A 16,483-nucleotide genomic window follows, 5' to 3' on the forward strand; every position below is an offset into this window, starting at 1 on the left:
TCATTTCATTTATTCGAAGTAGGAGGGCAAGATCTACATTAGTTCATCTATTGCCAGCGAAAAGGTTATTCTCAACGATAACCTAAAGGATGTTCTTGGCTTTAAGCACAATATAATCAATAGTAAAAGTGCCAGAAACACTAATTTTATTTTTGCTGACTACCCGCCTGCCTTCTCCACAGACACTTGTATATTTCTCTACGCTTCATTTGTGGAAACATCTCGGGTTGGTAATTCAAATGTTCCCCTCCTACGAGTTCTTGAACGAAAAGCCAATCAAGAACATATTCACCACTACAATATAAAGCATCTTCAGTATATTCCCGTAGACACTTCCTATTTGGAACTCTGTCAGTTAACACTAAGAACTGAATTAGGTGATCCCATAGCAGTTTCAAAAGGTTTGGCTGTGATTACATGCCATTTTCATCCCATCGTTCAACAGCAAGATGTCTAATAGAAAAGTGGTATTCACTTGTCCTGATATTGACTGCTATGTTAAAACTCTTGGCCCAAGACAACAGGGCAATGGAATGGACTATTACAAAGGTCGCTCGTCAATGTCTGGCTACGGTATTGGCAGTTGATTTGCTAAGCTGTTTCACTCTTCAATACCACTGGCTAGAAAATATCTTTTACCGGCTGCGACAGATTTTGCATCCTCTACACTATATGATTGGGGCTCTGGCAAGGATTTTAAAAAAAGTGCTGCGGAAAATCTTAGGTCCAGTGCGCGAACCCTTGGCGAGAGATTAAAACAAAATGGTAAAGGCTTAAAAAGGTCGAGAAATAATGCATCACTCATCAGTCTCCACTCAGGTCGGAAACGAAAGACATATATATATATATATATATATATATATATATATATATATATATATATATATATATATATATATATATATATATATATATATATATATATATATATATATAGTTGAGCTACATCTTCTTATTTTAAATTTCTACTTACTTTTAATTTTTCTCTGGAGGCTCCTTTTTCCTTAGTAAAAATTTTCAAACTAAGACACTTCACCCTGGCTGGGTGCATGGCTGTTGTTTTGATTCCATTAGACTCGCGACCATCACGAATTCAAAGTTTTATTAGAGCTTTAATTTTAGCTTTTCATTTTCAATCGTTAAGACGAAACACAGAGAGATGTTTTTGTCCGACCTTTGGAAGCCAAAAGCGTATGTTCAAGAAAAAAGAAAAATGGAGACTGTGTGTTTCTCTTATCTTGACTAAGGCAAAGATGATCAGGGTGAATAAAATTACTTATAAGCGAAAGAATTCAAACATAAATACAAAAACACTGAATTATGCCACATGATACCATAGTTTTGTAAAATGTACCATATTTTATGGGATTGTACTAAATTGTACCAGTAAAGGTGAAATATACCAAAATTGTACAATTGTACCCCGTTTGGCATCACTGTCTCCGATTCTCACACTCAACTAAATCAAAACCTACCTAAACAAGTGAAAATCGTATTGGTCTGATTTATGACGAAATGCATTTGAAAAGCTAAGCAAGCGTCTTCTTTTCTTTCTACCTAATCAAAGCAAAAGCGAATAGGATTTGGTAGGAACAGGGTTGCCACCGAGGTTACGTTCGTACCGTTTTTGGTACGTTTTAAATAAAACGGTACGTTTTACGTTACGGTCCTAAAATCGTTATATACATTTCACCGTTGTGTCGAATCTTGTGATGACATTCTTTCGTGTTATATTCTTCCGTGTTCTTTCATATTGTAAAGTAACAATTTCATTGGTTGATTTTTTTTTCATATATTCCTAGGGCTATATCCGAGACCATCAGAGGGGTGGGTGTATTTTCAGAAAAGGGGCCATGATATTTGGAGGAAATAGTATAAAATAAAGAACTTAATGGTACTGCTTGTGTGTTTAGCATGTTTTCTTCAGAAAAGGACAATCACTAAATATTTGGCTTTAGAAAAAGACAACTAGACTAGTGCCCATTTTTATGAAGAAGATAAACAGTCTTGTATCTGCATAGGGTAGGCTTCCAGTTTACTTAAAAACTGATTCATAGGGACCACGCAGGCTGGACTGGGGCCCCAAACCCCTGAAAATGTAAATTTCTTAGAATTTATCGGCAATTCCTGATTAAATTCTAGGTTTTTTATTACCCCCCTAATTTTTTTAATTAAATCATTTCCAGTTCGTTATTATTACCTCTCTGATCTTTTTGTTCCGTCTGCCATTTATTTCTTTGTCACACAATTTTTTTTTAATTTGTGAACTTTTTTTCAACCACTTCCGAATGTTCAGTTACTTCCCACTTTTATCAGTATAGCCCAACGGTAAGAAGAATTCCCGAGGCTGTGTTAACTTATGTTGTATTCTTGGATGAGACATTATATTTTTTTTTAACTGGAAAATTAAAATATTAAAGATGTTTTTTTTTCCAGAATCTATAAACATAAGTGAAAATTCGGGGAAAAAAATTGATTCGTTTCTGCATAATTTGATCTTTTTATTTGTTTTCTTCAACTCATCGACCTTTTCCGTTTATGCATTTAAAACCTAAATCAATTTGGTGTTTATGTTATGTAAAGCCCAATGCTTTTTGTGCCCCTCATGTTCGATTATTTCTATATATTCGTGAGAAAAAAATGATTCTCTACTTTTTAGTTCATTTTGAAAATGAGTTTGATTTTTTGTATTGTTTAACCTCCTGTCCTAAAAAAATGTTATGCGTGCCTGGACTTGTGAGACCCATCAAAACAGCTTTTGGATAGCATTCTTGGGGTTGAATTGTGTGAACTCTTCTTTTATTTCTTGCATTGTCTTGTTTGGGAGTTACGATTCAAATTACAAACAGAAAAAGGCATTTTATGTTAAATAACCGTTGTTTCATATAAGAACTAAAGATAAAGATTGAAATATTTTTTGTTCAATAAAATAAAAACAAAACAAAAACTTCTTTCACTCGGAATTGCCCACATCTTCATGTTGGAGCGATGCAAATTTGAATATTGAGGAGGTGAGACTGAGACCGAGCAAATCTAAAATATTAGACGGGAATGGAGCGATTAAAATAATTTTTGGGTCTTTTTAAGAAGCTGGATATATTAAGATCGTTTTTATTGAAATTTCACAAAAAAAATCTAGTTGGTTATCTTCTTTTCTGAAAACACTCTAAATAATAAAAATTAATAATTTATTTTTGACCCACTAACAATTATAAAAAAAGTGGAGTAACAAAAGAAAATAAAAGGTAAAGACATACAAAACAAAACACATGCAAAACAATATCAATATAAAGAACTACAAATGCAAATCAGAACAATCGCACAAGAGGATGAAAAGGACCCAACCGCTTGCAGGCCTCATCTTTTAACTTGGAGTCCAACTTATTATATGACGTTAATGTATCAGTTGCATTAAACATTCAAATAATCTTATAGTTTCTACACCAATAAGCAAAGTACAAAAGATATTTACAATAACGGAAATACAAAACTCTAATATCCTGCATATCACTAGGCTAGTATTAAAAAATGGGCACAAACCTGATAGAAAAAGAATGGAATGGTTGCAATATGTAGAATAGAGTTTATCCAATGCCATACGAAAATGTCGGCCGCGATTTGGGACAATTTTAGCATAACCTGCTTTAAGCTTATTCTTAATATCTGCAAGTGCACTAGCGAAAAAGTGATGAGGAGGGGGGTTTCCAGGGGTGAAATTTTCAGGGGGAAATTTTACCGATTTTTTTTCCGGAGACGTAAGCTAACTTTTAAATTAAATTTTACCCCTTTTGTTAATTTTTAACAAGAAATGGCTGAAAAGTGTTTTGGGGGAGATGGGTATTAGTCTCTCATAGGCGTGTGTTGTCTGAAACCTATGATTTGGGATGGGTGGATTGCTATTTTTGACCTTTCTGAGCTTTGTACGGGGATTAATTTTACATGAGGAGGGTGGTTTCCAGGGGTGAAATTTTCAGGAGGAAATTTTACCGATTTTTTTTCCGGAGGTGAAAGCTGACTTTAAAATTAAATTTTAGCCCTTTTGTTAATTTTTAACAAGAAATGGCTGAAAAGTGTTTTGGGGGAGATGGGTATTAGTCTCTCATAGGCGTGTGTTGTCTGAAACCTATGATTTGGGATGGGTGGCTTGCTATTTTGACTTTTCTGAGCTTTGTACGGGGATTAATTTTACATGAGGAGGGGGGTTTCCAGGGGTGACATTTTCAGGGGGAAATTTTACCGATTTTTTTTTTCCGGAGACGTAAGCTAACTTTTAAATTAAATTTTAGCCCTTTTGTTAATTTTTAACAAGAAATTGCTGAAAAGTGCTTTGGGGGAGATGGGTATTAGTCTCTCATAGCCTTGTGTTGTCTGAAACCTATGATTTGGGATGGGTGGCTTGCTATTTTTGCCTTTTCTGAGCTTTGTACGGGGATTAATTTTACATGAGGAGGAGGGGTACCAGGGGGGAAATTTTCAGGGGGTAATTTTACCGATTTTTTTCCGGAGGTTTAAGCTGACTTTCAAATTGAATTTTAGCTCTTTTGTTAATTTTTAACAAGAAATGGCTGAAAAGTGTTTTGGGGGAGATGGGTATTAGTCTCTCATAGGCGTGTGTTGTCTGAAACCTATTATTTGGGATGGGTGGCTTGCTATTTTGACTTTTCTGAGCTTTGTACGGGGATTAATTTTACATGAGAGGGGGGTTTCCAGGGGTGAAATTTTCAGGGGGAAATTTTACCAATTTTTTTTCCGGAGACGTAAGCTAACTTTTAAATTAAATTTTAGCCCTTTTGTTAATTTTTAACAAAAAATGGCTGAAAAGTGTTTTGGGGGAGATGGGTATTAGTCTCTCATAGGCGTGTGTTGTCTGAAACCTATTATTTGGGATGGGTGGCTTGCTATTTTTGACTTTTCTGAGCTTTGTACGGGGATTAATTTTACATGAGGAGTGAGGTTTCCAGGGGTGAAATTTTCATCGGGAAATTTTACCGATTTTTATTTTCCGGAGACGTAAGCTAACTTTTAAATTTTAGACCTTTTGTAATTTTGTAAATTTTACACACACACACACACACACACACACACACACACACACACACACACACACACACACACACACACACACACACACACACACACACACACACACACACACACACACACACACACACACACACACACACACACACACACACACACACACACACACACACACACACACACACACACACACACACACACACACACACACACACACACACACACACACACACACACACACACACACACACACACACACACACACACACACACACACACACACACACACACACACACACACACACACACACACACACACACACACACACACACACACACACACACACACACACACACACACACACACACACACACACACACACACACACACACACACACACACACACACATACACACACAAAGACATACACACACACACAGACACACAAACACACACACACACACAAACACACACAGAAACAGACACACACACACACAAAAAAAAACAAACAAACACACACACACAAACACACACACACTAACCCACACACACACTTACAAAGAAACACACACACTCATACATATAAACACACAAACACACACATACACACACACACAGACAAACACACACACACACACACACACAAACACACACACACACAACACACACACACACACACACACACACACACACACACACACAATTTTCTTGTTAAAAATTAACAAAAGGGCTAAAATTTAATTTAAAAGTTGGCTTGCGTCTCCGGAAATAAAATCGGTAAAATTTCCCCCTGAAAATTTCACCCCTGGAAACCCTCCTCCTCATGTAAAATTAATCCCCGTACAAAGCTCAGAAAAGTCAAAAATAGCAAGCCACCCATCCCAAATCATAGGTTTCAGACAACATACGCCTATGAGAGACTAATACCCATCTCCCCAAAAACACTTTTCAGACATTTATTGTTAAAAATTAACAATAGTGCTAAAATTTAATTTAAAAAGTTAGCTTACGTCTCCGGAAAAAAAATCGGTAAAATTTCCCCCTGAAAATTTCACCCCTGGACACCCCCCTCCTCATGTAAAATTAATCCCCGTACAAAGCTCAGAAAATTCAAAAATAGCAAGCCACCCATCCCAAATCATAGGTTTCAGACAACACACGCCTATGAGAGACTATTACCCATCTCCCCCAAAACACTTTCCAGCCTTTTCTTGTTAAAAACCAACATAAGAGCTAAAATTCAATTTGAAAGTCAACTTATGTCTCCGAAAAAAAAATCGGTAAAATTACCTCCTAAAAATTTCCCTCCTGGAAACCTTCCTCCTCATGTACAATTAATCCCCGTAAAAAGCGCAGGAAGTTAGAAATTACATATCCACCCATCCCAAATCATAAATTTTAGACAACACACGACTTAGAGAGACTAATACCCATCCCCCCAAAAACACTTTTCAGCCTTTTCTTGTTAAAAATTAAAAAAAGGGCTAAAATTTAATTTAAAATTTAGCTTAAGTATCCGGAAAAAAAAATCGGTAAAATTTCCCCTTGAAAATTTCACCCCTGGAAACCCTCCTCCTCATGTAACATTAATCCCCGTACAAAGCTCAGAAAAGACAAAAATAGCAAGCCACCCATCCCAAATCATAGGTTTCAGACAACATACGCCTATGAGAGACTAATACCCATCTCCCCCAAAACACTTTTCAGCCATTTCTTGTTAAAAATTAACAAAAGGGCTAAAATTTAATTTAAAAGTTAGCTTACGTCTCCGGAAAAAAAAAATCGGTAAAATTTCCCCCTGAAAATTTCACCCCTGGAAGCCCCCCTCCTCATGTAAAACTAATCCCCGTGCAAAGCTCAGAAAAGTCAAAAATAGCAAGCCACCCATCCCAAATCATAGGTTTCAGACAAAACACGCCTATGAGAGACTAATACCCATCTCCCCCAAAACACTTTTCAGCCATTTCTTGTTAAAAATTAACAAAAGGGCTAAAATTTAATTTAAAAGTTAGCTTACGTCTCCGGAAAAAAAAATCGGTAAAATTTCCCCTTGAAAATTTCACCCATGGAAACCCCCCTCCTCATGTAAAATTAATCCCCGTACAAAGCTCAGAAAAGTCAAAAAGAGCAAGCCACCCATCCCAAATCATAGGTTTCAGACAACACACGCCTATGAGAGACTAATACCCATCTCCCCCAAAACACTTTTCAGCCATTTTTTGTTAAAAATTAACAAAAGGGCTAAAATTTAATTTAAAAGTTAGCTTACGTCTCCGGAAAAAAAATTGGTAAAATTTCCCCCTGAAAATTTCACTTCTGGAAACCCCTCTCCTCGTGTAAAATCAATCCCCGTACAAAGTTCAGAAAAGTCAAAAATAGCAAGCCACCCATCCAAAATCATTGGTTTCAGACAACATACGCCTATGAGAGACTAATACCCATATCCCCCAAAACACTTTTCAGCCATTTCTTGTTAAAAATTAACAAAAGGGCTAAAATTTAATTTAAAAGTTAGCTTGCGTCTCCGGAAAAAAAAAATCGGTAAAATTTCCCCCTGAAAATTTCACCCCTGGAAGCCCCCCTCCTCATGTAAAATTAATCCCCGTACAAAGCTCAGAAAAGTCAAAATAGCAAGCCACCCATCCCAAATCATAGGTTTCAGACAACACACGCCTATGAGAGACTAACACCCATCTCCCCCAAAACACTTTTCAGCCATTTCTTGTTAAAAATTAACAAAAGGGCTAAAATTTAATTTAAAAGTTAGCTTACGTCTTCGGAAAAAAAATCAGTAAAATTTCCCCCTGAAAATTTCACCCCTGGAAACCCTCCTTCTCATGTAAAATTAATCCCCGTACAAAGCTCAGAAAAGTCAAAAATAGCAAGCCACCTATCCCAAATCATAGGTTTCAGACAACACACGCCTATGAGAGACTAATACCCATCTCACCCAAAAAACTTTTCAGCCATTTCTTTTTAAAAATTAACAAAAGGGCTAGAATTTAATTTAAAAGTTAGCTTACGTCTCCTGAAAAAAAAATCGGCAAAATTTTCCCTTGAAAATTTCACCCCTGGAAACCCTCCTCCTCATCTAACATTAATCCCCGTACAAAGCTCAGAAAAGTCAAAAATAGCAAGCCACCCATCCCAAATCATAGGTTTCAGACAAAACACGCCTATGAGACTCTAATACCCATCTCCCCCAAAACACTTTTCAGCCATTTCTTGTTAAAAATTAACAAAAGGGGTAAAATTTAATTTAAAAGTTAGCTTACGTCTCCGGAAAAAAAATCGGTAAAATTTACCCCTGAAAATTTCACCCCTGGAAACCCCCCTCCTCGTGTAAAATTAATCCCCGTACAAAGCTCAGAAAAGTCAAAAATAGCAAGCCACCCATCCCAAATCATAGGTTTCAGACAACACACACCTATGAGAGACTAATACCCATCTCCCCCTAAACACTTTTCAGCCATTTCTTGTTAAAAATTAACAAAAGGGCTAAAATTTAATTTAAAAGTTAGATTACGTCTCCGGAAAAAAAATCGTTAAAATTTCCCTTGAAAATTTTACCCCTGGAAACCCTCCTCCTCATGTAAAATTAATCCCCGTACAAAGCTCAGAAAAGTCAAAAATAGCAAGCCACCCATCCCAAATCATAGGTTTGAGACAACACACGCCTATGAGAGACTAATACCCATCTCCCCCAAAACACTTTTCAGCCATTTCTTGTTAAAAATTAACAAAAGGGGTAAAATTTAATTTAAAAGTTAGCTTACGTCTCCGGAAAAAAAATCGGTAAAATTTCCCCCTGAAAATTTCACCCCTGGAAACCCCCCTCCTCATGTAAAATTAATCCCCGTACAAAGCTCAGAAAAGTCAAAAATAGCAAGTAACCCATCCCAAATCATAGGTTTCAGACAACACACGCCTATGAGAGACTAATACCCATCTCCCCCTAAACACTTTTCAGCCATTTCTTGTTAAAAATTAACAAAAGGGCTAAAATTTAATTTAAAAGTTAGATTACGTCTCCGGAAAAAAAATCGTTAAAATTTCCCCTTGAAAATTTTACCCCTGGAAACCCTCCTCCTCATGTAAAATTAATCCCCGTACAAAGCTCAGAAAAGTCAAAAATAGCAAGCCACCCATCCCAAATCATAGGTTTGAGACAACACACGCCTATGAGAGACTAATACCCATCTCCCCCAAAACACTTTTCAGCCATTTTTTGTTAAAAATTAACAAAAGGGTTAAAATTTAATTTAAAAGTTAGCTTACGTCTGCGGAAAAAAAAATTAGTAAAATTTTTCCCTGAAAATTTCACCCCTGGAAACCCTCCTCCTCATGTAAAATTAATCCCTGTACAAAGCTCAGAAAAGTCAAAAATAGCAAGCCACCCATCCCAAGTCATAGGTTTCAGACAACACACGCCTATGAGAGCCTAATACCCATCCCCCCCCCCAAAAAAAAATACTTTTCAGCCATTTCTTGTTAAAAATTAACAAAAGGGCTAAAATTTAATTTAAAAGTTAGCTTGCGTCTCCGGAAAAAAAAATCGGTAAAATTTCACCCTGAAAATTTCACCCCTGGAAACCCCCCGCCTCATGTAAAATTAATCCCCTTACAAAGCTCAGAAAGGTCAAAAATAGCAAGCCACCCATCCCAAATCATAGGTTTCAGACAACACACGCCTATGAGAGACTAATACCCATCCCCCCCAAAACACTTTTCAGCCATTTCAAGTTAAAAATTTTTATTTCAAGACATTCACACGGGCTTTTCGCTAGCAACTTCGCCCACAGTACGGCACTATAAGTACTCTAAGAGATCCTTCTGCCATCACCCACCACTTATGTATTATACGGAACACATCGAAGAAGTAAAGCTATCCGTTATTACAATTCTGTTCTTGGCATCTACATCCCTCTTAGTATCAACTTCTTCGTATAGTGTAACGTTAAACTATTTCAAATTGACAACGCTGTTCAAACACCCCTTATGTATTATACAGTACACATTGAAGAAGTAAAGCTAGGTCAAGTCATATTTTTTTCTGGCCTTCCATCATCAGATATGCTGGTTCAATTACACATGCACTGTACCAGCCAATGATCACTTAGATTGCCATGTTCCATGGCAAGGGGCTATCTTAACTGATAACCCTCAATTCGCAAATCCCTTACCCCTTTTTTGCAAATGTCAATCAAACAAATCTGATTGTAGCTTCCAATTTTTTAATAACAAACTACTACCGAGTTACACTCCAATCCGCAAATCCCTTACCCCTTTTTGGAAATGTTTATCAAACAATTCTGATTGCAACATCCAATTTTGTAATAACAAACTACTCTCGAGTTAAGGCAATCTTCCAAATAACATGCGTGCCCGCTCTATACCTACATTCTCTTGCAATTCTTATCAATAACAAAAAAACAGTTTCTTGTACGCTTCATATCTATTACACTATTATCTTGTCCCGTTTCCTGTCCCTTCTGGATCAGCACTTAAGATACTACTGGTTTTTAGCATTGAAAACTAAATACTCACATTTTTCAGCATTAAGCACGAGGTCAATTTTTTCCAAAAGCTTAGAAACAAACTGGGTAGACTTAGCTAGGGTGAATTTTTAACGGCTAATAAGTAATAAATCATCTGCATAAGCAATATAAGATAAATTAGTTAGACCCGTAAAACACGACGGAAAATACGAGAAAGCCCAGGGTATAAACAAGCATTAAAAAGGTGTGGTGACAGAACCCCTCCCTGCCTAAGTCCAGACGGAATAGGAATATTACCAAAAAGATCTCTCCAGACTGAAGTCGAACATATGAATTTGCATACCAAAAACGAAGGACACATATAACAGATGAATTCACTCCAAGCTGGGTAAGAGAATACCATAGATGGCTATGACAAACCGAGTCAAAAGCTTTTGAAATATCGAACGCACATAAATGAACTTCAGATCCATCTTTTTGTGCTTGAATTAAAAAAGAAGTAAGAATTGGGTGTGCATGTTGGCATTCTATATTTGGTTTAAACCCAAATTGATTGGACACATAATCAACATTTGGAAGAATTTCAGGAAGCAGGACATATTCAAAACTTTGCTCAGCGAACAGGCTACCGTAATAGGTCTATATGATGCGCAATTAGTCGGATCTTTCCCATGTTTAAGAATCGAAGTGACACTCCCGCACATAAAAGAATCAGGCACCAAAGACGTAGATAGACAAATTTGAAATAATAACTGCAAATGATGAATCAATTCTTTCGAACTGATCCGACTTCTACTAACTACTACTACTAACAATTCACTGCAGCACCAAGTCACCTGAGGCTAACACAGCTAAGCACGCTCCTCCTCCATCCCAATCTAATCAAAGCCTCTCTTTTTAAACCTTCCGATGAAGTTCCCATTTCCTTTAAATCTTTCTTTATGACGTCCTCCCACCCCAGACAGGGACGACCTGCTTTCCGTTTAGCCCTAGATGGTTGGCCGAAAAGAACAATCTTTGGCCATCAAAACATACCAAGCCCAGAAGAATTGTCCATTTGTCAGAATCCCGTGCGAATGCTGTGTCGTTTACTAGGCTATAATTTCCTCGAGGGGCGCCACTCCACAAGTGGGAATAGAGTTGACCGCAAGGTACCTAGTCTTGCAGGTGCCCCGAAAAGGTCGAGGCAGCCCTTTGCAGAGGCCGTTGTCCATAGATCTGGATCTTACGCCCTGCCACAGTTGTCCTCCTATAGAGGATCCTCCCGCGATGGTGTTCTGCATCACCATGCAATTTAACCCATTGCCGGGAGAAGGTTTGCAACTCATGGGACCTGTGGACAAACCAGTGGGCCTTTTTGAGTGTACATTTGAGGGGCCTTCTTCCTCCTCCGCCTGTATTTATGACCCCGGGTGAGGATGCCCCAGATTCTATTATGGACCCCCAGGGACAAGGTCCCCCCTTGGTCCGGGCCTCCTATGGAGGTACCCTACATATGCGTAGAGCGTTCCCCTATCGCCACCTGGGGACACGCTGAATGGCCTGGGGGAAGCCAGTCCACTACGCTCATGTATGTGTGTGTGTTGTTTTGAGAGTATAACCTTGTTAAAACCAAATAAAAAACAACTGTGTTTTCTGCTAAAACCTATCTCTGAACAAAGGGTAATTGACATAATTTAGGGCCATTGCCTGGAAGCTCTGGGTGAAGTGTTAACTTTGGAGGCCTAATTTTCAACATTTTAGTGGAGACCTTTCAACATTTTTGAACAAAATGATTATCTAAAATCTTGATCCGTTATCAAAGATGTTATTATGTCCAGCTAGCAGAAAATGGCATGGGAGGAAGGCTTGAAACCCTCTAGTCCCCTTCAGACTTTAAAACAGTAATAAAACCTCCAGTTTCCATGAACTGAGCCACCTCCTAAGTCTCCGTTACCAGTGCCTTGCCACTTCTATACAAAGTGGCAAGGGTAAAAGAAGTTTTTGGGCCATGTTTTGGGGAAACCACAATTTTTTGTCTATTTTTCTGTCTACATTGGGGTCATCTTATTTCAAGCACTCAAGGATATAAGTTTTGAGCCAATTGGAAAGTTTTTGACTGTTTATTAGGCTCTATTTTTTTTTTGGGGGGGGGGGGGGTTAGGCCGGCAAATAAATTGGTATAGTAATGTACTCTTGACCCAAAGAGTTATCCCTGAAATTTTCTCCCTCCCAACCCAACCCAACCCCAAGAAAGCAAAAAGTAGCTAAACTACAATTTTGCTGAAACACTATTTCGCAAGCTTTCACTTTTGTAATACTAATATTTTTAAAGTTCAGCAAAGGTCAGTACCCTCTGAAAAGAGAAGGAGTGGAGTTAGGTACTTCAAAATATCTTCCCAGGACATACGTTGGTCTGTAGACTAAATCCATCCGTTCATTTCCCTGAGCTAACCACTTTCCGACATAGCTAATAATAGCCTGTTTAGATTTTTACCCTAAATTATGCACAGTAAGGTATTTTTACTTGTGCTTGTATCTCAAGGTATTTGTTGGCTACTAGTATCTAAGTCAAGATACAGACATGGTCACTGCTTCTGGGAGCATGATGAGAAGATATCTAATGCGAAGGTAATCCTTGGCTACACACAAGTTTTGAAATTCCTTTTCTGAATTGACATTATTAAACAGTTCATGTTAACAAACTCTATGTAAGGAGCTGCCTGGTTCAACGCTAAGCAAAATTCTAAAAATGGAAAAGAAGAAAAATAAGAAAAAAGATTTCGTTAGCCACTGTTGTTGTCCCTAAAAATTAATTATTTATTGATACAAATCCTGCCATGGACATTCGGAAGTTCTTCTCAGAAGTGGGCATTCAATCTTCTGTCCCAGATGTTGCTGCTAAGAGTGAGAAACCTGACTTGGAGCAAAGTGAATTTGAGGAGAGAGACTCGGATCAATATGAAGGTGAAAAACACTAATACCATCAATATCACATGATTTAGATTTTAAATTCTTAACACAACGAATCACACGGTCAGCAGAAATGGGAGGCACATGGCCTTGTTAAATTTTCGCAGGTAATACATAAGAACAGAGGCTAACAAACTGAGAGTGAACCGCATAATTCATAATATTAAAAATCTTATTAAAATGATTAATCCAAGAGGCATTAGGAATCCGATCGGTATTAGGAGGTGAATCAAATTTTGTTTCCACTGACTAGAGGTCTTCGGAAATTCCACACCATTGTACCTTACTTTACAAAGATAACGTTTAAACTCCAACTTCGTTTTCTGTTTAATGTCAATAAAGTGACCCCTTAAAGGGCGGCCACACGCTGCCCAAATTCTAAGCCACAATTTGGCACGATTTTTCACAATTTTTAAATCAGGGTCAGATTTCCATATTGAACCTCAAATCTTAAGCTTAAAACGACAAAGCGAGACAGCCACTTCTTCAGCTTTTTTCAGGCAGGAAACAATCTGGCAGTAATATATATTGACCTGAACTCGAGCTTGTGAGAATATAGCACTAGTACAGAGTAAATTAAATGGAACTTTAATCGTAGATAAAATAAAAAGAAAGGTTGATAGATATAGAGGCTAGTCCGCTTTATGCCAGTCTTTCTTGTTTATTCACGTTTTGTAATTAGTCCATAAGGTCTGTTCAGCCCGAGTCATATTGATGGTGACAGTGGCTGAAAGGGGCAGATGGTCATAATCACGTTCATCCTGGTCAATGTGAATATCGCTAATGGAAACACCAGAAGAAACAACACAGTTATCAATATCAGACAATGAACAGCTATTATGTATGTATGAATTGGATGCTTCTTAATCCAAAACCTGATAGCCATTAGGTAGCGAATCCAAAAATAAATCAGTCCGTGTTAAGGTGGAGTTTATATCACAGTTCATATCGCCTAACAGGATCCAATCCAATCCATTGCTCTCAACACTAACAAGAAGGGTCTTTAGCGATGCACATGCTTTAGAATACTTTGTTAGAGAGGAAAAGGATCTTTGGTCGCAAGGGAGGTATACATTAATAAGAACTAGGTTAGCAAAATGGATTGCAATGAAATAATCACATTCACGATAACACACAGGGGATAGCGGGACTAGTTTATGTTTTAATAGGCATACCAGCCCACCTGAAGGTCTCCCGGAAGTTTTTCGGGCACTTCTAGCGAAAACCAAGTGTTCTTTACTTCTGCGAAGGGATTTCAAACTCACCAAGGGCAAAAGATGTTCTATTAGAAACAAAATGTCGAAAATAGATAGTTTCTGGTTCAAAGAATTATCCTCATCCTTCGTTCCGTTAATGTTGATTGAGCCTACAGAAGATTCGATTTTAATAGTCATTTTCTTAGCTGACTAGAACGTTTAGCTATAGCATTACGAAGGATTCGGCATTTTAGAGAAAATGAAACATGATTTCCATGACAATTAGCACATTTAGGGGTAGCCTGGCATGGGGAATTGCGCCACGATTCATGCTCTTCTGCACAGCGGGAGCAACGTTTAGGGTTATTACAAGAGGACTTCAGGTGATTAGGCGATTGGCAATTATAGCAGCACCTCGGTGGACGCTGGAACTCATGAACACGGAAAATCTCATAACCAACTTTCACACCAAGCTTCAGTGCATTAGCAAGAGCAATTGCATTTTCAAAAAACACTTTAGCAGCAAAAGAATTGCCAATTCGTTTTGCATCCTTAATATTTCCGCAGCCAATTGGTATGCTCACGTCAAAGGCTTTGGATAGACCTTTCAAATTACCTATATATTTTGTTTCATTTACTTTGACTTCACAGTTGCTCATTATAGAGGGAACAGAATCGCAAAAGTCCTTAGCAGCAGTCTGATCAATCTGCACTACCAATTTATCGCCGGAGGGCTTTATGCTATGAATACATTCATGACCAGGTATAAGGTCAATCACTTAACGGCGTTTTGCAGGATTATTAAGGTGAGATGGAACTTTTGAAATGACAATAATGGCCTGATTATGAGCGATTGGCTGGGGCCTGGGGTCACTAAGAGGAGGGAAATTTATATCATAAGACACAATTTTCTCATGGATTTGCTTGAGTTCGGAGTCAATGTTTAAAAGCCTTGATGCAAAACTTGAATATGCAACAACTGGAATGACAGGAGCCTCGGTAGGCAAAATAATCACGTAAGTAGGCAAAATAAAATCATCAGACTCGCATTTCCGAAAGGTCTCAATTATATTCTTTATGTGACGGTAATTAGCTAGATCACCTTGCCGTCGAGGCACACGTTCGCCCACGAACACTCGAGACCATAGGTCAGTTTTAGCTATCGTAAAAGACTTTTCATCAAAAAAGTCAGCCGTATGTTTGGCAATAATTTCATTATCCACTCCTTCATGAAAATTCGACTGCACAAAGTTTAGCAGCGCAGAATGTACAAGCTCCATCATAATCATGAATATATTTAATTTATACCACATTCATCCATTTAAGTAGTGGATAAGTTCAAGTCTAAACTAGTTGCTAGCACCCACCTCTATTCAATTAGTGAATGGATATCCATCTACATTGTTCTATCCCAAGGGAGTTTCACCTAGTCTGAAAACGGTAATCCACTTATAAAAATAAATCCAACATGAAATTCCACAGAGAAATTTCGCAGCTTGGGTAAGTTTGTGTCCAAAATAACTATGATGTTACAGCAACGAAGTCTGAATACCAACTGAGTCTGAATTGTCCTGTGTTTATTGATTTGCCTTTTATCTTGTACGTATTACTCATAAACTGTTGGTTTAAAACACTAATAATGGCCATTAAAAACAACAACAACAAAATAAACAAAATAGTAGCTTAGGACTGTATAAACACGTCGGAAAGGGGGGGGGGTGAGTGTCTTTCTGTTGTGCAGGTAAACTGGAAGTAGTACTTACAGTTGAATAAGTAGGAATTTCCTGATGGTAAAG

The sequence above is a fragment of the Artemia sp. Qi Xiang Cuo genome, chromosome 10 (genome assembly GCF_049724085.1).
Source record: "Artemia sp. Qi Xiang Cuo chromosome 10, ASM4972408v1, whole genome shotgun sequence".
NCBI lineage: Eukaryota > Metazoa > Arthropoda > Branchiopoda > Anostraca > Artemiidae > Artemia > Artemia sp. Qi Xiang Cuo.